This window comes from Oryzias melastigma, linkage group LG2 (genome assembly GCF_002922805.2).
Source record: "Oryzias melastigma strain HK-1 linkage group LG2, ASM292280v2, whole genome shotgun sequence".
Lineage (NCBI taxonomy): Eukaryota > Metazoa > Chordata > Actinopteri > Beloniformes > Adrianichthyidae > Oryzias > Oryzias melastigma.
The window spans coordinates 4,400,967-4,424,585 of NC_050513.1; the positions used below are offsets into that span (position 1 = coordinate 4,400,967).

At 38.9% G+C, this 23,619-nt stretch overlaps 1 protein-coding gene across 3 annotated transcripts in view; it reads right to left on the minus strand.

Annotated features, from left to right (window-relative positions):
- Positions 1–23,619, minus strand: part of LOC112160059 (interleukin-1 receptor accessory protein-like 1-B) — a gene marked incomplete in the record, with an annotated part of 393,180 nt that overhangs the window by 279,385 nt on the left and 90,176 nt on the right.

Genomic DNA, 23,619 nt, shown 5'->3' on the forward strand with positions numbered 1-23,619 from the left:
TTCCCTCTTTTCTTCTGTGCTTGTTTTGAACGCACCAGAACCAGGACATGGGTCTCTGGGGGTGCTGGGGCTTCTTATATAACATGATAAAAAATTCACACTTTGCATGTTCTTATTATGGGGAAAAGAAGGGGGGTGGGGGGGCAATTTGGTCGGTGAGAGCTGCAACCACAAATTAAAAATAACTTAAAAAGTAAGGGGGAGGCAAAGAAAACAGTAGGATAATACAAGTACAAAACTGCCTTCAGAGCCATTTTGGCACAGAGAAGTAAAATCTCTTCAACCCAAAATAAAAAAATAAAAAAATAAAAAATAAAAAAACAAGCTAGCCAGCGATGCTGAGGAATCAGAGGGAAGAAAAAGGCAAATTCCTTCCTCCATCTCCCACTACATCTACATAATGCGTGCTATGTTGCTTAGTGCAAACTCATTTCTTCCAGATATTACTTCTCAGATGGAAGCTTCCTGGTGGAAAACAATACAATTAGTGCTAAATTGATGCCTGTCATGCCAAGGCCCTTTTTCCACATCATCAATCGTCAAACCGGAGAGGCAGGGAAGGGGCCCCAAATGTGCACCGCTTAATAGCTTCCCCCCATCGCCAACAGATAGGGTAAAATGTCGGGAAAGTTCTAGTAGTCGGATTGTAGCGGCGGTTTTGGGGAGGGTCGCTTCGCAGCTGATTTAAAAGCCATAAAAACCTGTTTACCACTGCGATTCACAGATCATCTGCAGAGCATGAATTATTAATCGACCAGAGCGCCTTCTTCTCCCGTCTCCCTCTCTTTCTTTCTCGCCGTTTAAAACACTCCACCATAATGTCATGCAGAAGCATTAGTCATGACTTAACTATGTGGGAAGCACTGGAGGCCTGTGAGCAAAAAGCGGCGCCGCTCGCTCATCATCGCCGCGCTAAGAAATGCCTTCAATCAAGTCAAACAGGGAAAAAAAATGTCTGTTTTGTTATGTTTTAGTGATTAATATTCCTCTCCAACAACAAAAAAATGATGGTTTCTCTGAGCTTAAAGTGTCTTATTAGAATGAATTTGAATTTAATACGATTTTTTAACAAAAAAATCCCAAGGTAAAGGGCTTCTTTGGAGTGTTGTGTAAAGTGTTACACAAAAAGTGCTGCAATGCACGAACAGGAGGAACTGCATCCAACAACCGAACTCCACCTTTCCAGAAATGGACAAAAAGGTACAAATATATGATTATTAGCTGTTGAGATTAAAGTCTGACAATCAACAGTCAGTTAAAAGGGAATGCAGGTGTTTTATGTCTATTTTTTAGAATAAAAAGCTAATAAAACTCACCTTCAGGCCTCTTCTGTGTCTTTCTTTGACGTTTTGGGTGTCCAAAATTCATCAGTTTTTGACATGCTTGTTGTTCCCATTAAATCAAGGGTGTTCAAATCTAGGCCTCGAGGGCCGGCCTCCTGCTGGTTTTCCAAAAATCCTGCCTTATCTGCTGCTGATTATCTGGATCAGGCATGTTTAGTCAATAAGGACATTCAATGGCCGGTTGGACTTCAGCCATAGAGCCCTAGATCTGGACACCAAGATTTGGACACCAAATCTAGGGTGCGGATCGGACGTGGAACTAGTACAAAGTTTATTTATTTGCCATGGAGATTGCACATTAAAAAACAGCAACAGTTAGCTACAAAGCTATTTTTCATCAGCTGTCCCCAGGATTAGGGTACCGGTTCCAGATGAGGGTGCCAGTAGCAGGTTAGGGTACTGGTATGGTCTGCTCCGTTCTAGAGGTTTGAGGACCCCTGATTTGTGTCTGGGGCCTGGTACCAATTTACTCTCGGACCAGTTTGCGGCCCGGAGGTTGGGAACCAGCCAGCACGTCAAAAAACAACAAGTTGGGGACACCCGAAACGTCAAAAAGTGACGCGGAGGGGGTCCAAACATCCATACTTGACAGAAGTGACGAAAGTGTTGACAGTTTTGGTTATTTTAAACCACAGAGGTGAATTAAATTAAATTCAAATAAATTAGAACATTATCTGTATATAAGAACTGGACTGAGTGACCCCTCCCCCTGGTGTTCCAAACAGGAAGTACCTACTGGTTCCAAGAAGCCAAAAGACTTCTACAGAGAAATAAACAGCTATTACTCAGTCATTCTTTGTGTTCTGATACTTTTCTTTTTAGCATTTTCTTGCTAATGCTAATTTTATTTCACTTTTTTTTTTGTAGCGCAAGTTTTTCAAATTATAAACTGACCAATCGGATGCTTCAATTAAGGCGGTCCCAGCATCCAATCTTCTTGTGGGGCCCACTTTTGAGTGGAGGGGGGAGGGGTGAACTTCCAACAAGCTCACTTTTGATTATTCAAACTGGTTTCCATAGAAACAATGACTCATTCCAACTTGGACCAATCGCTGCTTTCTTACAATTTCTGGCTCAAACATGGCGGCGTCCACATTGTGAAAAAAAAAATGGCGACTGAATTGGCACTAGAAGTAAACCATTTCTGTGGGTGACGTCACATTCACTCAGTCCAGTTCTCATATACAGTCAATGCACACAAAATTAAGCCCCCTAGTGGTTATGTACTGATAAATCCAGTCCGTTGTCTTGCAGTTCACCTTTTGAGGGCTTGTAGTTACAAGACATTTATTTAATCCACGCGGCAGTTTGTTCTGCCTCCTGATTGGCTGTTGAACCTGTCAATCAATCTATTTCTCCTGTACAGAATGTTCAGTTTGCCAAATTTACATCAATCTGTTGGTTTCATTTTATAAAACTGGACCCATGTGGAACTTTTGAGTTTGAACAAGAGAGAAACGAGAAAAATGACTAGTGTCGGGTTTTACAACCGTAAAATATCTGTAAGAATTTGGGGATTTCGTGTATCGCGGGTTATTTTTGAAACGTATCTCTGCAATAAACTTTCTTAGTACTTTTCTACCTTACAGCCTATGCCTTACACACAATCTGACACTGAGGACGGCTCCGCCAGAGAACCAGGAACAATGCCGTGTCTTGCTCAAGGACACGGACACAAAGGCAGGGAAAGAGAAAAACTGAGTCTCCAACCTTTCTATTGACTCCATTTATTTCTGTTTTCCAATGTGTTCATGAAAATCCCTGGTTCTGACAGGTAAACGTAGAAAACGCCGGGTAACACGGCGCCCCGCAGGGTTCAAACCCCACACGGACGATTCATCCTTTGCTCTGCAGCGATTTGTTTCCTGATGGAAAAATGCCAATGACACGTTCTCCTGTTGCTTTGACGCTCGCTCTTCGTTCCTCTGCCAGCAAAGGTCAAAGCATCTCAGCGAGGCGGTCAGCGTCCTCACGAGGTGATTCCTGAGTTCCTCTTTGCTCAAAAAATAAGAGCTCGCCTGAAGGTCGATACGCCCGGAAAGAAAAGCTTTCGGAGGAAAGCGTTACGCCAGGGGCGCCAGCGGAGCGACGTGACAGTTTACATCAAACATCTCCATCTCTCCCATCATGCATCTCCGGGGTTGGGGCCAAGTCCCGTGGAGATCTGGACGGCCGACGTGCAGTCAACAGCAGCTTGGGCTCGGATCACACAGCAGAGGCGTCGCTCAGACATGCAGCGGCGCCCTGGCGCAGCAGTCCTCTCTAGAATGCATGGGAACTGAAAGCGTGCGGCTCCGGCTGGCTGGCCTCTAAAAAGTTTAGCACCAAAGTCATCTTCCCGTTTGCATTCCTCTCTTTTTTTGGATGGTGGGGGATATTTTACTGATGTTGACACCACTCGGAAACTACGCCGACTTTCCGAGCTGAATTATCGCAGCACCACCCAAACCGTAAGTCTTGCATTGTTTCCTTGGGCTTATGCTAATTGCGAGGATTATTGCGAGCAATTAGAGGACCACAAATGTCAAAACATTTTTAATTCTTCTTCGCCTTCAGCACATTTGACCTTCTCGGCGCTCTTTCGGGAGACGGGGGTGACCCACATAGCTGTGCGATGATATCAAAAGGCTAAAAACAGGAAGTTGTGTAACTGGACTGAACTGCAGCGTGGCATGACTGCGCCACCCGCTCCTCCAACACCCCAAAGCCAATAAGGCTTCCATTATAGAAGGAAAGCTTTCTGTGCAACTGGGGAATACCACAGCCCGGCTGCTAAGCTGCTGCAAAAACGTCTGGAAAAGGAGATTTTTTTTTTTTTTTCTGCATTCCTTCTCTCGGTCCTGTTTTAGGAAGCAATCTGCTGTTTGAAAATTTGCATTTCTTTGCAGGAAAGTGTCATTAATTTAAAATGAGTGTAAAAACTGAGCTATTTGTTCCATTAAATGTACTGGAGCACATGGGAATGACACTCACGATCTCCACTGTAATTCAGATGTTAACCACAGGAAGTAGAACACTGAAGTAACAGGAATAAAAAAAGTATCCTAAGACACCAAAGCTTTCTGTGTTTAAAGTATGTTTAACACTGAAGCCATCACCAGTGACACCTAAAAACACTTTTTGACCTACGTTACTCACATACAGCCTGCGACACCCATAGAACTCGCTTCTTCAACAGCTTCTTCTCTGCCCCAGTCAGACTGATGGCAAATAAAAGAAATAACTGAAAATGTAACAAAAAAAAAGTGCATTTGGTCAAAATTGGTTAACGTGTAATATTTCAGACTCTTTAAATTGCTCTTTTTGTACTTTTTATCATTCTACTTTTTATTTTTTCTGATGTATATATTTCGTAACATCTATGCTAATATTTAAACTTGTACCGAAATCTTATTACTCTATAGTGACTGAGAGTTTTGCACAAGAATTCCAATGTGTTTCAATGTTGCATATATGTCAAATAAAAAACCTTGATCAGTGTGTATTGGCTGATTCAGATCTGTAAAAAAGCAGTTTTGGACTTTGTCGAGTGTTACATAACTCTCAGCGCTGCTTTTCTATGCTTCAGAACTTGTGGGAAGTACGCTAATTGTGTAAATAATTGAAGAGTTACGGTACTTCAAAAGCATGTGTCATTTTGTGGTGGACAATATCTTCTGTAGCCTATGAAGCTCCGATCACATCCCCCTTGACAACCCCTATTCAAGCGCCCAAATCAACGCTTCTGTGACTTCCACATTCAAAACTCTTCACACATAGTTATGCAAGTTTCACTGTCAATTTAGGACTTTATGAACAAAACGCACTTTGACCAAATGAAAGTGAAAGAAAAAGTCTGGAACAGGATTAATCAGATTTACAACACTTTGACATTTCGCACTAAGCCTCTTCCAACTCTAGGTGTGGGACATGTGGTCGTAAACACTACTAGTAGTAGAAATAGTAAAAGAAGAAGTCATTGAAAAAATAGAGATAGTAAATTAGCAGTAGAAGACGAAGAACTAGAAGAAGTGGAGCACAAAGAAGTGTAGAAGTAGTAGTAGAAGGAGAAATAATAGAAGTAGAAGTAGTAGTAGTAGTAGAAGAAGAAGTAGTAGAAGAAAAAGAAATAGCAGAGTAGTAAAAGACAAAGAAGTAGAAGAAGTAGTAAATGTAGTAGTACAAGAAGTGGAGGACAAAGAAGTGTAGAAGTAGTAGCAGAAGAAGTAGTAGAGTAGTAGTAGACAACAAAGAAGTAGTAGTAAAAGACAAAGAAGTAGTAGAGTTGTAGCAGAGGACAGGGAAGTAGTAGTAGAAGATGAAGGAGTAGTAGTAGAGGAGGAAGAAGTAGTAGAGTAGTAGTAGAAGACAAATAAGTAGTAGTAGAAGAAGAAGTAGTAGAGTAGTAGTAGAAGACAAGTGAGTAGTAGTAGAAGATGAAGGAGTAGTAGTAGAAGACGAAGAAGTAATACTAGAAGACGAAAAAGTAGTAGAGTAGTAGTGGACGACAAAGCAGTAGTAGTAAAAGACAAAGAAGTAGTAGTAGAAGACGAAGAAGTAGTAGAATAGTAGTAGAAGACAAGTAAGTAGTAGTAGAAGATGAAGGAGTAGTAGTAGAAGACAAAGAAGTAGTAGAGTAGTAGTGGACGACAAAGCAGTAGAAGTAGAAGACGAAGGAGGAGTAGTAGAAGACGAAGAATTAATACTAGAAGAAGAAGAAGTAGTAGAGTAGTAGTGGACGACAAAGCAGTAGTAGTAAAAGACAAAGAAGTAGTAGAGTAGTAGTTGAAGACATTGAAGTAGTCGTAGAAGACGAAGGAATAATAGTAGAAGACGAATAAGTAATAGTAGAAGACGAAGAAGTAGTGAGTAGTAGTAGAAGACAATGAAATAGTAGTAGAAGATGAAGGAGTAGTAGTAGAAGATGAAGAAGTAATAGTAGAAGATGAAGAAGGAGTAGTAGACTAAGAAGTACCAGTAGAAGCTGGAGAAGACTGAGTAGTAGAGTAATAGAGTAGAAGACAAAGAAGTAGTAGTAAAAGTCAAATAAGATGAAGAAGTAGTAGTAGAAGACGAAGAAGAAGCCCCTCCCTGCTAATTCAGTGTGAACACAATGGACTAAATGTGTATTCAAGAATGCACTTTTAACATGTTCTTGGAATAGCTTTAAAGGGTTAATATAGATAGTATCAGAGGCGGGAGTCAAAGTCAAAAACATAATAATATATCCAATGATAAATAAAGATGGCAAAGATTTAATTTAGAAAGATCTGTCAAATTTATGGGTCAATGGATACTCTAATCCTCACCCATCAATAGAACTATTTTAGATAAGTAGTTACATTTATACAAGCAAAGTACTTAACCTTTTTTTTAGATGGGTCTGAGTCTGTCTTAGTCAAATTAAACCAATTTCTGCCATCCAGACAGAACTAGAGCCTGTCCGAGTCAATAGATATGCTTTAGACATCTGAGTCCACCTGGATGCCAACCAGGAAGAACATCAGTTTCATATCAGTGAGAGACAATGGTTAGACGGATGATCAGAAAAAGGGTGTTTTGTTCAAGTTCCTATTGTTTGTCACCAAATAAAAGAGGCTGTAATTACACAAAAATAGTTTCCTGCATCTTAAAAAGGTCTACACTTGAAAAACTCCCCAATGAGGAAAGGTGGAGACCAAAACAATACTGCTGTGATTAAACCCCGAGGCCGCTCCATGGCCCTCCTGCACCCAACAGGTCGCAAATTAGCATCTTCAATTTCAAGTCTGGAGCTGAAACAGCAGGAATTTCCTCCATTCTTATAAAAAAAAAGTCAATGCCAAGTGGAATCCACGCGGTGCACAGTACAATGAAGTCATTATGCTATATATAGAGTGGGGAAAGAAGCGGCAAAGCAATGACACAGTTTTCTTTGTATCGGTTGTGTGATCCAACTCTCATCTTCAAGCGTTCAAATATAGTTCAGATGGATTAAAAAAGTGACTTTCTTCCAGTTGGATGCCCGGTCAGACCTGACAAGAAAGTGCCTTCACAGCCGACGTCATGCGAACCGTTTGACTCTTTCTCACGACTCTGGAATCACTTTTAATAATCCAGATCCATGCATCTTAGTGAAACTCAAACAGCAGCGAGGCTAAAAGCAAACAAACGTGTGTCATATATGGCAGCTTTGAACAAATTATAGCCTCAAACTGCAAAGCTTTGGAATTCCAGCAACCGTTTAATCTAAAGTGTCATCGAAAAAAAAAAAAAAAAAAAAGCAGTGAAGTGGAGCGACCACACAGCATCTGCATCAAACCAATTTACACACAACCCAACCTGAGCTGGGGGAAAAAAAGCACAGAGAAGCACTATTTGCTGCTTAACTATACAAAATAGAATATTCAACATATCAGTTTTTTGGTTATCAAATTACCGCGGCTGCCTCGCTGGATTTTAAGTCTTTTTAATGTAATAAATACACTAAGGTAAATTGAATGACATGCCCATTTATATTTGACTCTAGGGATGCAAAAAGCAATTTATTCATGTCACATAAAAGCAAACTCTCTTTGAATACAGTGGATGTCTTTAATATGAATAAGGCTTTTCTAACACACTTATCTTTAGAAAGATCTGGAAGCAGGTCAGAATCAAAAAATAGCATAGAAACGGGAACTTTAGCTGATGACGTTGGGCTGTTTAGCCTCTGAAATGATGACTATCGTAATTATGTAATAATTAGGGCTGTACAATGGGAGAAAATCTAGCGACGTTAGTGATCAAATTGCGAAGACAATATTAATAAATACATAGTTTTCACTTCACTGCAATTTAAAAAAGGCATAGCATTAAACTTCAAATGGCGCTCATCTACAAAAGAGGCGGGGATCTAACATAAAAGGGCTCCATTGAAAGGTCAACGACCTGACGGGAGTTAATCGGATTGGTCAAATATGTAACAGGCTTTATTTGATTTGTTAAATACCTCAAGCTGCCATGATTGTGGTTCATTTATGGTAACCATTTGTTTCTGTTTTTCCCTCAGATCACCAGAGGGAGCCAGCGCCTGAATTCTAAAACTCTCTTGAGCCTCATCTTCACTCCATTTCCCATAATCCTCTGCCTGCTGTTCCCAGACCTCACCAGCTGTCCCTCATTCAACAATCACCACAAACATTTATAAGGAGACTTCAGGGTGTCCTCAGGTGCGAAGTCTTGTTTTGGTGTACTCCTCCAATTCTGAGCGTTACCTCCTTCAGTCCTGTTCCTGCTTAAGCCTGCCTCGACCCCAGCCTGTCTTTGACCACCGTTCTGCCTCAGCCTGTGACATACTCCTCGCTGTGCCTGACCCTCGCCTGGATCCTGACTACTCTGGTTTTCCTCTGATGTCCTCATGCTGGTGCTTCACCCCTGCCTGCCTGACCCTGATTTAGTTTTGTGGACTTTTAGCTGTGCATCACGCCTGTTGCCCTGTCTGTGCCGAATAAACCTGCTGAACTTGGATCCAGCTGTCTGCCTGTTCTTGACAGTTTCAGTTTATGGCATCTTTTGCGGTACGCATATCGCACAGACGGATTTCGTGATAACGGTAATTTGGGATTTATTGTGCAGGCCTAGTAAGAATATATAAATAAATATCAATTGAAAAAATATTTGTGGGGAAAACCATAGCCCAAACGCAAAGTTATGGAGGGTAAAATCAATCGAATTAAACTTATTTGTTTCAAAGATACAGACGGTGGTGGTCATGTGATCTGAACAAATTTTGTCACAGCCATTTTGATGCAATGTTATTTCCGAAAACAAACAATTGCAGTTTATTAGTTCATAATATATTCAGGGTAATTTATTTTTTATGAATTAGATTATTTTTGCAAGTCACTAAATTCTATTACTCTTGTAGCAACTTTTTGTATGTAAAAATTCTTACAAATTTTTTGTTTTACAAAATTTCAAATTTTTCCTCTTTTTTCTATTTTTTGGGAAACATACGTAATGTTGATAATGCACTTTAGAGAGATATAGTATTACCTTTCCATCAAACTCATTTTGACAGGTGACCTTTATTTAAACTTTATATAAAGTTTATAAAGTTTATTTCAAATTGTTACGTCATCACTTTGGAATGTGGAGGTCAAAGGTCACCTGTCAAAATGAGTTTGATGGAAAGGTAATACTATATCTCTCTCACTTTCAGAATAAAAAGGGCATTTTCAAATGATTATCGATTCATCTTTAAAAATGTGACCAGAACAGATGCTGATCTTAATTTGTCAGCTATATTAAATTAATAAAGTGGTTCCAACTTTTTTGTGCCCCGAGTTTGCTACGGTAGATGATTTGAAATGTCAATTGGCAATTTCACATCTAAACCAATAGAAATGGCTTGTGGAGTTCCCCAAGGCTCCTCCCTGGGGCCACTTCTATTTTATATGTACATGCTTCTACTGGCACAGACTATAAAGAACGTTAGGTCTTTAGCTGAGGAGGTGACACACAGATATACATTGACAACAGGAGACTAAGGCCCTGAAGAGGTGTTATTGACAAAGACAGTACTGACGGTTGCTACAGAGCTTCAATGTATTCATCTAAAGAACAGGCCACAAACTTGGGTGAAGTGATGTACACATACATACAAAAATCTCAAGGAATAAAAATTTGATGTCTAAGAAGGACCTTGAAAAACTAGTTCTTTAGTCAACTTGACTACAGGACGCCAAAAAAAGATCTTTGAGTTTCTACCTTAATTATCACTCCTTTAATAGTTCTGTTGAATGCTTCTTCTATTGTTTATTCTTAATAAAGTATCGTACTTTGAATTGTCTTTGCTCAGGAAATATGCTATACTCTTTACTATCTTTAATTGGGTTATTTATTCACAAAATTTGATTAAACAGAATAATTTCGGCTTTTTTTAGGCCTCATCAGATTTTTAAAACAGGGGCCAGTTTAAAAACCCAACTCAGGTATAAAGTTTGTTGCTTGGTCAACAGAATTTGATTTTGTGAGGCAAACGCTAACATCCTGGTCCGTCTACACTACGGCCTTTTGTGGAGTAAAACCGGGAGATAAAGAATATATAGTCATCAGTGTCAAATAAAAAAATAGCAAAGCGGTATGGTAGCCAGAAGTGGACATTAAAAAGAAGCCAACATTTGCACTATCTTTAGATGAAAAAAATGCTGATTCACCCGTCCTGAGGAGATTTCTGCCAACTCTGCAGGTGTGCATAACATTCTTCCTTCTTCCCGAGCCATTTAAATGAATCAGTGTCACGCATGGCCGCCGCCATCAAGACTCCATGAATACTTTTTGCGCATGATAAGCAAAGGTGGGGAAGAGGTGGTGGTGAATCCATTAGCCTTGCTATGTTTCACTGACTCCATTGTTTTTGTCTGTTTCCTGGCAGCGCAGGTTTCACCCCCGACGCCGCACAAAAGAGGAGTGGAGGCGATGGAAAGCCTGGACCGCTCGCTGATTTAAATGGGGGAGAAGGTGACGGCTGGGAAATTAGCTTGTTGTGTCTGACATGGGTGCGTGGGTAGCTGACAGGGTTCAGGGGGTATCCGGAAGCTGTTATTCACCATCAGGAAGGATGTTTCTATGATCCAGGGGCAAACAAACATGGGTTTATTTCTGTTCTGGGATACTCGCAGTCATGGTGGCCAATAAGCTCTTTGATAAAACATCTTTTTAAGAACACAAACCCAAGGACAGCTTTGAACTTTTAGGATGTGTTTTTGTGTGAATACAGTGTTTGTTTTTGCCCCAGGCGCTTTCACACACAAACTCTTTAGTTCACTTCTCGTTTCCTCAGATTGCCGGCTTGTTTTGCAAAGTTGGAAATCCCACCTGAACGTTGGTGCGAATCAAAGAGGCAAATTCCGGTCCGCCCCCATTCAAGCGCGTTGATTTATTTAAAAGTGAAACCAAATCAGGTCAACTTACAGTCTGGGTTCAGCCGATGGAGACGTGGCCAGAAAAGTCTTCCACAGTCCATCTTTAGGTTTATGGTGTTTTCTATTAACTTTTATTCTATCATATTTTATTAATGTTTAGCCAAAGAAAGATGGATGAACACTACAATTAAAAAATTGCTGATAGTTATTAACAGTTAGCTTAAGTGCTCCAATCTATTTTGTTTTTAACATCATTTTTAAATAAGTGATTGGTCAGCTAAATCCTCAAAAATGCTAAATACCCAAAAAAGGGAATTAGTTGTTGCTTAAAACAACAGAAGTGGATGTAAAGCAAACTAACTACACATAAAGACAATTAAGATGATAGTTTATTAAACTTTAAATGAATCATACAGCCTCTTCCTTCATTAGTTTATTTAATTTAAGCAAGATTAAATCAAGTGAGAGAGAGATAAGGAATATACTTGCCATCAAACTCATTTTGACAGGTTCTCCGCCCCTCATGATGACGTAACAATTCAATATATATATATATATTTTTTATATACATAAAAGGTATATAATGTCAAAGGTCACCTCTCAAAATGAGTTTGATGGAAAGTTTATTCCTTATCTCTCTAATGAGGTCGGGATCTGAAACAAAGAACTATTTTTCTACTTTTCTATTTTTCTAATGTAGCTCCTCCCACAGAAACATACAACAGACTAGCTAGTCAGTTACAGGTAAGAAGAGAAGTTTGGCGTTTTTTTTAATTTATTTATTTATTTTTAGGTAAACTGGCTAATTTTTGAGAATTCTTACATTTATGCAATATATTTAAACTTTTTGAAAAGCATTGCTTCCACAAAAAGGGCTTATAACCAACTAAACTAAACCAGAAACGTCTCAGCTTCACAGTTGATGACTGATGCTACGTTCACACTGGGCCATTGGAAACGCAGCTTATTGCCATTGACTGTATAATCCCTGGACATCTCAATTCCTCCCCTTTCGTGTTCCAAATAGGAAGTACTCCTGGGTTCCAAGAAGCCAAAATCCCATAGATTTATGGGATTAATAATAGACAGTTATTCCACAGTCATTTTATTTGTCAGAATAAATTCTTCTTACCAAGTTCTTTCTAATCCAGATTTTTTTAAGATATTTTTTCTTTAGAGCAAATTAATCAAGTAATAAACTGACCAATCAGATGCCTCAGTAAAAGCATGTGGTGCCCTCAAACATTTGATTGACACATTTTCCTGAGCCGCTTTCCGTGGAAAGGGTGTAGACTTCAAACAAGCTCACTCCAGAATGGCGACAGTAGTTTCCCTAAAAAAGAACGGACTTTGACCAATCACTGTTGACTGGTTCCAAAATGGCCGCAGACGATTAGGAAGCCATGGTGACGGATTCGGCCTAATTTTGCAAGATTCAGAGATAAGCCATTTTCTCTTGGTGACGTCAACAACGTTTTGTCCAGTGAAAAGATACATGTCTATGGTTCTATCAACCGCTTTCCAATGAAAATTCATACAAATCTGGCCAAATGCGTATTTTGAGCCTCTGTGTTCAAAACTCATGCGTTCACACAAGTTTTTAAGTCCATTTTTGGGTTCTAAGTGCAAATCGTTCAGTAAATGTATGCACGCTGAAAGCTAAACCAGTTTGACCAATCAGGGACTCCGATTTGGTGGTGACGTTTGGGTGGCATGTGAGAACATCAGCTAGCGACAGTAACTTTTTTTGGTTATTTAGTAGTTTTGTTTTGTCTTTGGTACATACAGCTCTTCTAATACTTTAAACAAAAATAATTCTCTCTCAGGGTAACTTCAACCCATTGAGAAACTAGAATTAATAAAAAGTGAATTAATTACTGTTGGCTTTCATTGATTTTTTTTTTCCTTTGGTAGGGGGGGATATAACTTCACACCAGGACCTTGTAAACACTTTAAGGCGCGTTGTGTTGCCTTGGGGGCAGCATGTTTACAAAATCCCATGTTTTCACTTAAGGCGGTGGTAAAGCTGAATTTTTAACGAGCACCAGCAGTTTGAAAGTGTTCAGATTTACAGATTCAGCTTAAGAATATATTTTTATTCTATTAGATCAAAGTTAATTTTCAAGAGAAGGATGAAAAAAAAAAAAAAGAAAGAAAAGGTCTTTAAGGAGCATCGAAACACCAATCCCATATTTACATCTTCCCCTCTGTTAGAGATCGCGGTCATTACCGAGAAGATTGCAGTGGCGCCGTTTTGTTCAAACACACGCTGCGCTCAGATCTGAGGGGCGCTCTTGACATTTATGTTTTCAGCTGGAGTGCTGATTGGGAACAATGTTATTAGAGACATGCGGATGCTGGATGGACAGAGTGAATGATAGCGACGTGGGATGGAGCGTGTTTCGCCGCCGTTAAGGACGTTGAAATGTCAAAAGAGAGAGGGGGGTAAGTCGTTATGGCATGATCTATTGAGAATTATTCAAATTTAAAGGTTTAACCAAAAGAAAAATGATTAATTTGATCATAAAGTTCAAAAGGAAAAGAGTGAAACGAGTCCAATCAAAGGCGGAGTTGTGTTTACCGATCCGTTCGACGGCTTCCTGTAGACTAATGTAACACATTGATGAGACCGAACGGGGGACGAATGGGGCTACTGGAGCCAGGTAAAGGTCAGGCAGAGTGATGAACTCATCAGGTCTGGAGGAATCAAACCAAGCATTGATCACCTCACCTGTATGGATCCGCCTAATCAAGCCCTGCCTAATAAACCTGTTTGTCCACATTACGTCTGGGTTTGAGGGATCCTCAGGGTTTTACTGCTGAAGACAGCAGCTTGGAGATGGGTGTCGTGGTCTTAAATGAGCCCAAATGGGGAAATCTAAGGGATCCTAAATGAGGCATTACTAAAGGAATCTGGATTCCCACACAGCGAGGCTGAAAAGTAATATTTTATGTGGAGTTTAATTGCAGCTTCTGGCCCAAAACGCCCCATCAGACTTAACCATAATGGAATCTAATATGATTGAAATGGTTTCCGACTTCGCCGAGCTCCTTCTCTGCAGGATCCTGGAGCGTAAAGCTCTGCGAAGTGCCGCTTTCTACGAGGCAGACAGGAAATCTGTTTGCACAGATTGTTGCTCAGAGCAGCATGAAGGAAAAACTAAAAATACGCTCCACACTTTGACCTGTAAAGGGCCGAACGGTGCCACGAACGAGGAGTTAAAAACATCCTCGGTTAGGGAAATAAAAGAGATGAACAAGCATTAAACTTGCTATGGGTCAGAGAGTGTTTATGCTTCACAGATGAACAGTAGGGGAAGTATTTCTTTTAACAAAAGTGTAACTTGTCACAGGTAAATGGACAAACCTGCTCATGCATGAAGAAAGGCTGCGCTCATTAGATTCACCTTCCTGTGAGGCTTTCAAATTTCACCCGATGCAGGATTTGTCACGGCGCCGGTGACAGTTCACTTCCCTTCCAGTCACAGTCGTGAGGAATTAATCAAACGGGAAACCTTTGAGCCTTTGTTAGCCAGGAAAGACTGGAGATAAAAAAGTCTCGACATGGTTAAAGACTGGTCGGAGTCTGGATCGTCCACTTGTAGAAAAGGTCAACCCAAAAGATGACACGAAAAGACACGACGCAACTCTCCATCTCATTCATGGACGAGCAAACCGGCGATTGTCAAGAAGAGGCAAACGACACGCTTCTCTGGTAGAGACAACAAATCCACCCACATCTTCATGTGATCAAAGGAAAGATTTATGATTCCCCCCCCCCCATTTGCAGTCTACTCTCCTTCCACTTATCGCCGCGCCTCCTCGCGCATTATCTCTCGGAGTCGAGGCTATCAGGATGAATTTGCCAGCTCGCGTTTTTGACCCTCCGACGTGTGGATGAAATTTCCCCAGAGTGACACTTTCATCAGGCCACTTACTGTTCTGACCTTCGGCAACTTTTGCCTCGTCTGTGGCCAAAGCAGTGAAAGCAGCCTTCGCCCGCCGGCTCAACCGAGAAGACTAGAAGGATAGACGCTAGAGTTTAAGTGGTTATTGATTTAACGTTACCATAGAAAGCTTAAAGGCAAATATGGAGATGGGAAACCTTGTTAGATTCTCTTTAGCATATAAAGATTTTTAGGGTTACTTTTAATTGTTTCTGGTACACCATTTATGGTTATAAAAAACCTATCTGAACGGACGATGCTGCTCTGAAAATATTAGTGCGTTCGCAAAGTCGTCACTGTGAGGAACCATTGATCTTTCCACCAGTTTTGACATTTCATAAAAATCGATCAAAAGAATCCTTTATTCCACCAGGCTATGATAGGAGTCGCACAAATTAAAAGGTCATTGGTTTTAGCAAATGTTCTTTGATGAATAAAGTCAAAAGAAGATGCATTTTGACTTCAAATGAGGCTGAAATCTTTTGGATAAATGGAATTGACCATTAATACTGGAGTCATATTTCTTAATTTTTTAAGGTTATTCTTCCAAATTTGGGGTCTTGTCTGAGATTCTTCTGATTTGACAAGCAAACTCCTCCCCCTTTACGCTTACGCTGTCTTTCAGACGGAAGTGGTGGATATTTTTATGGAAAAAACATTTATTAGGAATTTAATTCATTTTAAAATATTATTTCTTTTATTATTTATTAGTTTGTTTTCAATCTGAAGTGATTAATATGTATATTCCATTGTTTGAATTTTTGCTTCTTGAGACTACACTTTAAAAAAAAACACTGAATGCTATTTTTTTCAGCAGACTCCTGGCTCGCTTTTATTTTTTATTTTTTTCGTAAATCCAGCTTTCAATAGATTTGTTTTCAAAGTTGTCTTTTATATAAATAAAAAATATATATAATGTATCAACTGCTAACCAGTACAGTTATATATATATATATATATATATATATATATATATATATAAACTGTCAAAAGCGTCATGATAATTGCAAAATGTCTGGTATTATGGCAGATAACAGTAGAATATTTCCCATCATGGTAGACGCAAAGAATATAAATGTATCTTCTAAGAAATGTGCCAAACAGAAACAAGGTCATTACAGCTGTGTGGGAGGAACTGTTGAGTCCTATTTCTTAACGCAGAAAACAAACATTTTGACCTTTTTGAGAATATTGCAAAGTTCTCAGATATTCAGCTAAAGCTATTATTTTAATGAAGAACATCATGCTAGGAATCTTCAGGATACCCAAAACCAACTGATCTTGGCTTAGATATTCATATTTCTGATCCACGACACCTTTGCCCCAATTACAGCAAAGCAGAAATGTTGGTCCAACTGTATTTTTTAAGGCTGAATCAGCTTTCTTTTTTTTTTGTCTTTGCAGTGTGCACTGTCTTGGTCTTATCGCCAAGATTTATAAGTGAAAAACCCTAAATTGTTGGCTACTTTAATCTTGTATTTATAGGCCATTTCGCAAAAAAAAGTCTGTATATTCTAGGAAAGTTGGTTTGCTACAGGGATTGTGTCCTTGGGCAAGACACATCGTCAACATCCCCTCCAAAATTTAAAATCAAAGCTGTCATGTGGGGCAGCTAATTTCATTGTTAGATCAATGTAAAAACTCGGGCAACAATTTGCACCACGTCCGCCAATCAGGAACTCATCTTTAGAGTTGATGATGTGAAGCCACCTGGATCCTTCCCAGGACTTGCTACAGAGACTATGTCTCTCAGCTGTCTTGAGGGATGCCTCAGGATCTCCCAGAGGGGTTTAAGGAGTTGTATGTAGACATCAGGTCCCAGATAAGCATCAGAAAACGGATAGATGGTAGCTCCTCCTACAGATGAATTCACTTTAAGACCATCAAATAGAAGTTAAAATTTGCTGCACAAACCACATCGAGTGTGAATGCAGTCAAGGTAGTACCCTCTAAGGATGGTTCTTCCTATATGCTCAGCGGCTGTTTTATATACATGACCAGGGCCTTTAAATCTCAACTTTCACTTGGTCTCATTCCTGATCGTGTCCATCTCTGTCACTCCCAATGAAAATCTCAGCATCCGAAGCTCTGCCACCCGTCTGTTTCTCAGTCTAAATAACAAGGATGGCCTTACAGCAGTCTGATAAACCTCTGTCACAAACACTTCTATCACTGATCAAAGGCTAATCATGTAAAGAAAGAACCTCTGCATTCACTACTAATATATTTAAAAGTATCAGGAGGATAAGAATGATCATTTAACAAAAAAAAATAAAATTAAAAAAATAGGGTAAATCTTTACTGAATACTTTCAGCAGATAAATAAACGAATTCATTCTGCTTTAAAAAGAAGCAGAAACAAGCTTTATTTCCAGAAAAAAGTATCAATGTAATGATGTTACACTGCTTGGATCAGCAGCTCTGGAAAGACTTTTAGTTTGAAATTCAAAGGGATGATGTTATTAAAATGTCCAACAGGTTGCATCTGTTGGGCTGGAAATTAACACTTAATAATTTAAAATGGATGTATGTATTTACATTATTTTATTATTTAATTTTCTTATGTATATATATATATATATATATATATATATATATATATATATATATATATATATATATATATATATATATATATGTATTGTCACAATGTGTATTGTCACAAATTGTGTATACATACACATATAAAACAGTATTTAGCCCTTTTTCGCGGGGGTTAGGGAGCGGACTGGAGGTATCCGCGAATATGCCAAATCTCCAAGTACAGAGAACCCCCCACCTCCACGGCCGAAGAATGTCTGATATCAATCCATACTCATCAAAAACACATCTGATCATATTTTGTGAAACATTTATTAAAGAACATTGAAGTATTGCTCAACATAGTCTGTTTCTATTCAGAACAAAAGACTACAGCAGACGAGGAGTGTCACTATGTGCCTTAAACTCAGGAATGCACATTTCCTCTTTCCTGAAATAATAAACACCTGCTGCGGATTATAATTATCCTCCGCGATTATCTTTTTCAACATATCAGGATTTTCTTTTGGCCAAATCTGAGTCAGCTGATGCCATTTTTCCATGCAGAGTCATCAAAACAGGAGGTACGCTCCTCTTGCGGAGGAGCGGGGGAGTGTGGACAGCGCTCCCCCGCTCCTCCGCGCTCCAGAGCAGAGCACCTCAGCAGCGCAAACCCTTCTTTCGGATGCAAACATTTCATACAAACGTCTTGAGTTGTCTGAGTTTTTGTGATGAACTTGAAGAGTGATGTGACTGAAAAAATTCAGCGAATACGTGAGACCGCAAATAAAGAAAAGCGAATACGCTTGGTAACTCTGTGTGTATATTATATGTGTCTGTGTGTGTGGGTGTGTAAATATATATATATATATATATATATATATATATATATATATATATATATATATGTTTACACAGGAAATATATTACATATATTTATGTGTGTATCGTCACAAAATGTTTTTCATAAATCTATATCATAAACCACTTTTTTTTTCAGGAATCCCTTTAACAGTTGCCAAAAAAAAGTTTGGGTTCATCATCCTTTTTATAATTATTATCTTTATTTATTTTTATTACATTTGGGATTATTTTCTGACTTTTCACACAATTCTAAAGAAAAACTGCAGAAGTACTGGCGACCAAATGCTTTTATAATATGGAAAAGATGCTCATCTTTCTCCGTTTCCTATGTTTCTACCTCACTATTAGAGCTAAAAAGGCCATTTTCTCGGTAAAATTATTCAGCTTAAGTAACAAAAGGACCTTTCAAAAAAAGAAAGCCCTCTTCATCAGATTTCTTTAAACCCATCTTTTCTGAATTTATGAATAAAAACAGAAGGAAAAGGATGGATTTGAAAGCTTTTTCGTAGGGATGGAATTACTGAGTAGCATGAAATGCATTAGCATAGCGAAGAGTCTATAAGGAGAACCGACAGCTTTCTGTAATAAAGTTTATTTAAAAAAAAAAAAAAAAAAAGGGACTGACCTTTGTTCAAAGTGATGTTTAATTGGAAGACGTGAACATTTTAACCTAAACCACTCAGGGAAATGCCTTGCTCAGAAGCAGCTGTGGGGGGTTTGGATATACTACCCAAATGCTCTCCAAACACAAAAACATCAGTGCTCTAAAAGTTTCTGTTGGTTCTCCAGCAGACTGGAATCAATCTACACAGCAGGAGTACAGCAAGACTCTTTCACTAACAGCTAAAAAGCAGACTATTTACGGTCAACTTCAGCAATAACGAACGCCGAAACCTTGGTCATTAGGGTCAAAATGACCCCTTTTATTTGTAAACTTAAATTATATTTTTTAAGTAAACTCAGACTCTCAATGAACAACTATTTAATGGCTTATATTGTGTTCGTGTCAAAATCGACCCCTTTCAAGTGTGAAAATGGGTCAGTTTTGACCCAAACACAATATAAGGATCTACAATTGAGTTTAAGTGGAAAAAAGTACATTTTTGGAAAAAAAAATAAATAAATCACAAAGTGGTGTTAATTTCTCTGGTTGACTATGACAAAATTGCTTCATTAATAACAATATATGAAATGTTGCAAAAGTACAATTCACTATTTTTACTTAGAATTGCTGATTCTTTGAAATATTCCTGAGCAATAAAAGTTGAACTTATAGCACCACCTAAGTTACATTACTTTCCCTGCCATGATGTAGTTTTTTGTTTTGCATTTGTGACCAATTTTCTATCTCTCATTGCAAATAACATTAATTTTAAAAGTAAAATCATTTGTTATGAACATCAAAGGACCATAATATAGATTTAATTTCCAAGAAAGCTCAAATCTTGTCTCTTATGTTGCCAGAAGGGTCAAAATTACCCTAACATCAAATGTTATGCAGTGATGGCTTACAATGTTGAAACTATTATTATTTTCAGGTCCCTTTATGAAAACTGGAATATATAAATGACTAAGTAAAAGTTTTCTTCTAATGGGTCAGTTTGACCCTAAAATTCCAGCAAGGTGAAGCCAAAAAGGGTTATACGAACCAAACAAAAAGTAGTTTTTCTTCAAATAATGCAGCACACTTGACTGGACTTCTTTATTTGAAGTTTTTTTATTTATTTATTTATTTCTTATTCGCTGCAGTTTTTACCCCCGGGTTAGATCCCGTTTAATTCATTCGCAGCCAGGTTCAGCCTGGCTTTAACCCCGCCTGCTTTTGTTCCACTGGAAGCATGGCCTCAATTTTTACAGGGTAAGCGTCTGAAAATAGAGTAAACCCGGGGTTAATTGTTGCAAGTGCCAACCAGAGGTGGCAGTTCATGATGCCAAGAGAGTCGCATTTTCATCATTCAGTTAAAACTGGTAAATGAATTTGTCGTCGAGTTTCACTTTCGGTTGGAGTAGCCAGTGGAAAGGGCCCAAGATTAACTTTTAGTACTAGTTACACTGTGGTGCCTGGCTTTTTTTCTTTTTCTCCTTATGTCCATTGTGAACAGGCTTGCATTAAACAGAATTGTTCTCCAAAACCCACTTTTTCTTCTACTATAAAATATATATCTTCACTCCCTGGACTCAGATTCACCTTACATATATAAATAATTCAATTAAGGAAAATGTATGTCAAATACAGTATATATTACATCATAAACTCCATTTTCCAGACCCTCAAACTGTATCCTCAGCCTCTTCATTCTCTCTTTATTTTATTTTCCTCTCTTTATGCCGTCAAAAGACACACAAAAGACAATTCAATCTTTTTTTATTTGTTGTTATTAAAATCTTAACTTTTCCCACCTGAACTTATTTCTGTTTTTGTCAAATCAATTTCATTTCGGTACCGAAAAGGTAGGTTCAGAAAATATTTTTATCTACTGACCATAATTGGAGTTCTGTTAATTTTTCATTACATTCAAACTTTAAACTGTTAAATGAAATAATACAATATTTTTGGTTCTATAAGTGGTATTAAAAAGGTATTAATTCACCAACGCCATTATCTGGAGTGCTTCACATATGCATTAAATCAGTAATTACTTACGTTGAAGTGATTTTGAAAGGTACACAGCATTGTGTCAAAATGTCTTTTACAAGTTCCAAACAAGTTTAGGGTGTGGATATGCTACAACGGCTAGCATGTAACGGTGCTGAACTGTGTTTTGCTTTAAGTGTCACTAACAAGGATTGGAGTTTGCCTAGCCACAGTAAAGTCTGTTTTAGCAGCATCAGTCTGGTTTTTACGTGTTGCGAACAAGGTTGGGAGTTACAAGTATTGTAAACACGCTAACACGGCTAGCATGTAGCAGTGTCGGACAGTGTTTTATTTTATGTTACCAACAAGTTTGGAAGTTCTTGTAGTCACAATAGTGTCTGTTTTAGTGGTACAAGTCTGTTTTCTACGTGTTACAAACAAGGTTGGGAGTTACAAGTTTTTTTTGTAAATATGCTAACACGGCTAACATGTAGCGGTGCTAAACTGTTTTTTGTTTTACGTGTTACCAACAAGGTAAGATGTTAGCATAGTCACAATAACATCTGTTTTAGCGATATTAGCCTGGTTTTTACGTGTTGCAAACAAGGTTAGGAGTTACAAGTATTGTCAATACGCTAACGCAGCTAGCATGTAGCGGTGTTGGACTGTGTTTCATTTTACATGTTACCAACAAGGTGTGAAGTTAGCATAGCCATAGTAATATTTAGCGGTATCGGTCTGGTTTTTACGTGTTACCAACAAGGTTGGGAATTAAAAGTATCTCAAATACGATAACCCAGCTAGCACTTCAAAAGTGGCTAATGTGTAGCGTGTTGCAAAAATAAAGAGATCTATTAAAAAGTTCATAAAGTCATTAATGTGACTCTCTTGTTTTGCTTATAGTTTGGTGCGCCTTATCGGGCGGCAGTGGCTCAGGTGGTAGAGCGGGTCAGCCAATGATCGAAGGATAGGCGGTTCGATTCCGGCTCCCGCCAGCCAAGTGTCGTTGTGTCCCTGGGCAAGACACTTAACCCTACTTGCCTCCAGTGTGGCTCCACTGGTGTGTGGATGCGTATGGATGTTCCGGTGATGGTCAGAGGGGCCGTAGGCGCATACTGGCAGCCACGCCTCTGTCAGCCTGCCCCAGGGCAGCTGTGGCTACAATAGTAGCTTACCGTCACCAAGTATGAATGAGGTGTGAATGAATAATGGATATACAATGTAAGCGCTTTGAGCGTCTGGAAAAGCGCAGATAAATCCAATCCATTATTATTATTATTATGACTCAAGTTGGAAAATAGATGATTCCTTGACCGTGAGCCTCAAAACCCGGTGTATCGTCATTTCAATAATGCTTAAATCAAGGAACTGTATTCATGGAGTAAAAGTGTCACATTTTCCTCATTAATTTAGATAAACAGCTGCCAGTCACTTGTGAAGTGGTGAGTGCAGTACCACTGTCAGCCCTGTGTGTTCAGTGTTCAGCTCTGTTAGACCTACGTTTGGAATCTTGCGATAACCACTATTATTGGGGAACAATCTACATGTTTACAGGAATCATAGTTGACAACCATTGCTTGTCTAGCTAGGTGCCTCCGAACGCGGATTTTTTTTAGATTTCTAGTCAAAGCAAGACCACTATTAGTCCGCGCCAGTACACAAGTAAAGATTTTTGTATAAATTAGGCCTGAAAATGTCTAACAAAAACTTGTCAATGTTTGATGAATCTGCTCTCATCATCTGAGGCTACGTCCTCCGTTTATTGGACGTGGCGAGGCTTCTCCCTCTGACCATAGTATCAGCAAATTAGCCTATTCAGAACTGGGCTCACACCTTTTACCATCTCTGATTGGCTTAGACCACAATAGGGCTTAATGTGAACCCACTATTGGACACTTTTAGAGTCTGTTTTTTTAATGCCTAACCCTGCTGGGTGTACTTGGTAATATCTAAAGATATTTATAGGTCGTAACATTAAAAAATGTAAACCAAAGTACTCAAATGAATCACACTCTTGAGCCCTGCCTTGTATTAAACGAGCCACGGGAACCATCAAATACAGATTTTTGACAAGTGAAGAATTTTAAAAAAGCACAGAAGATTTTTATAACTAAAGTGTTGGAACAAAACAAAAAGAATGAAGAATGACGAGCCCAAATATCCAAAGATAAAAACTTTATAGAGAAGCAGGCAGACAACAGATGGGAATAAAGAGAATGAGCAACTCAAAAGGAGCGCGTTAAGCCAAAGAGAGTCTGAGGGGAGTGGAAGAGAGTCTTTTGTATATTTGTAAGATGCTGCTGAGTTAGCAGGAAGTAGCGGCTGAGTCGATGCAACAATTCCCCAGCTGGACTAAACTGCAGAAATAGAGAAAAGGGAAGAGTGAGTTTCTTTTCATCTAGGCTGCATATCCTCTTTGTGACTGTGGCTGCACGCATCAAACCGGTGGAGGTAAAAGCAGGGAAGAACTTAAGCCTGATGGAGGAGGACATTTAAACATTTAA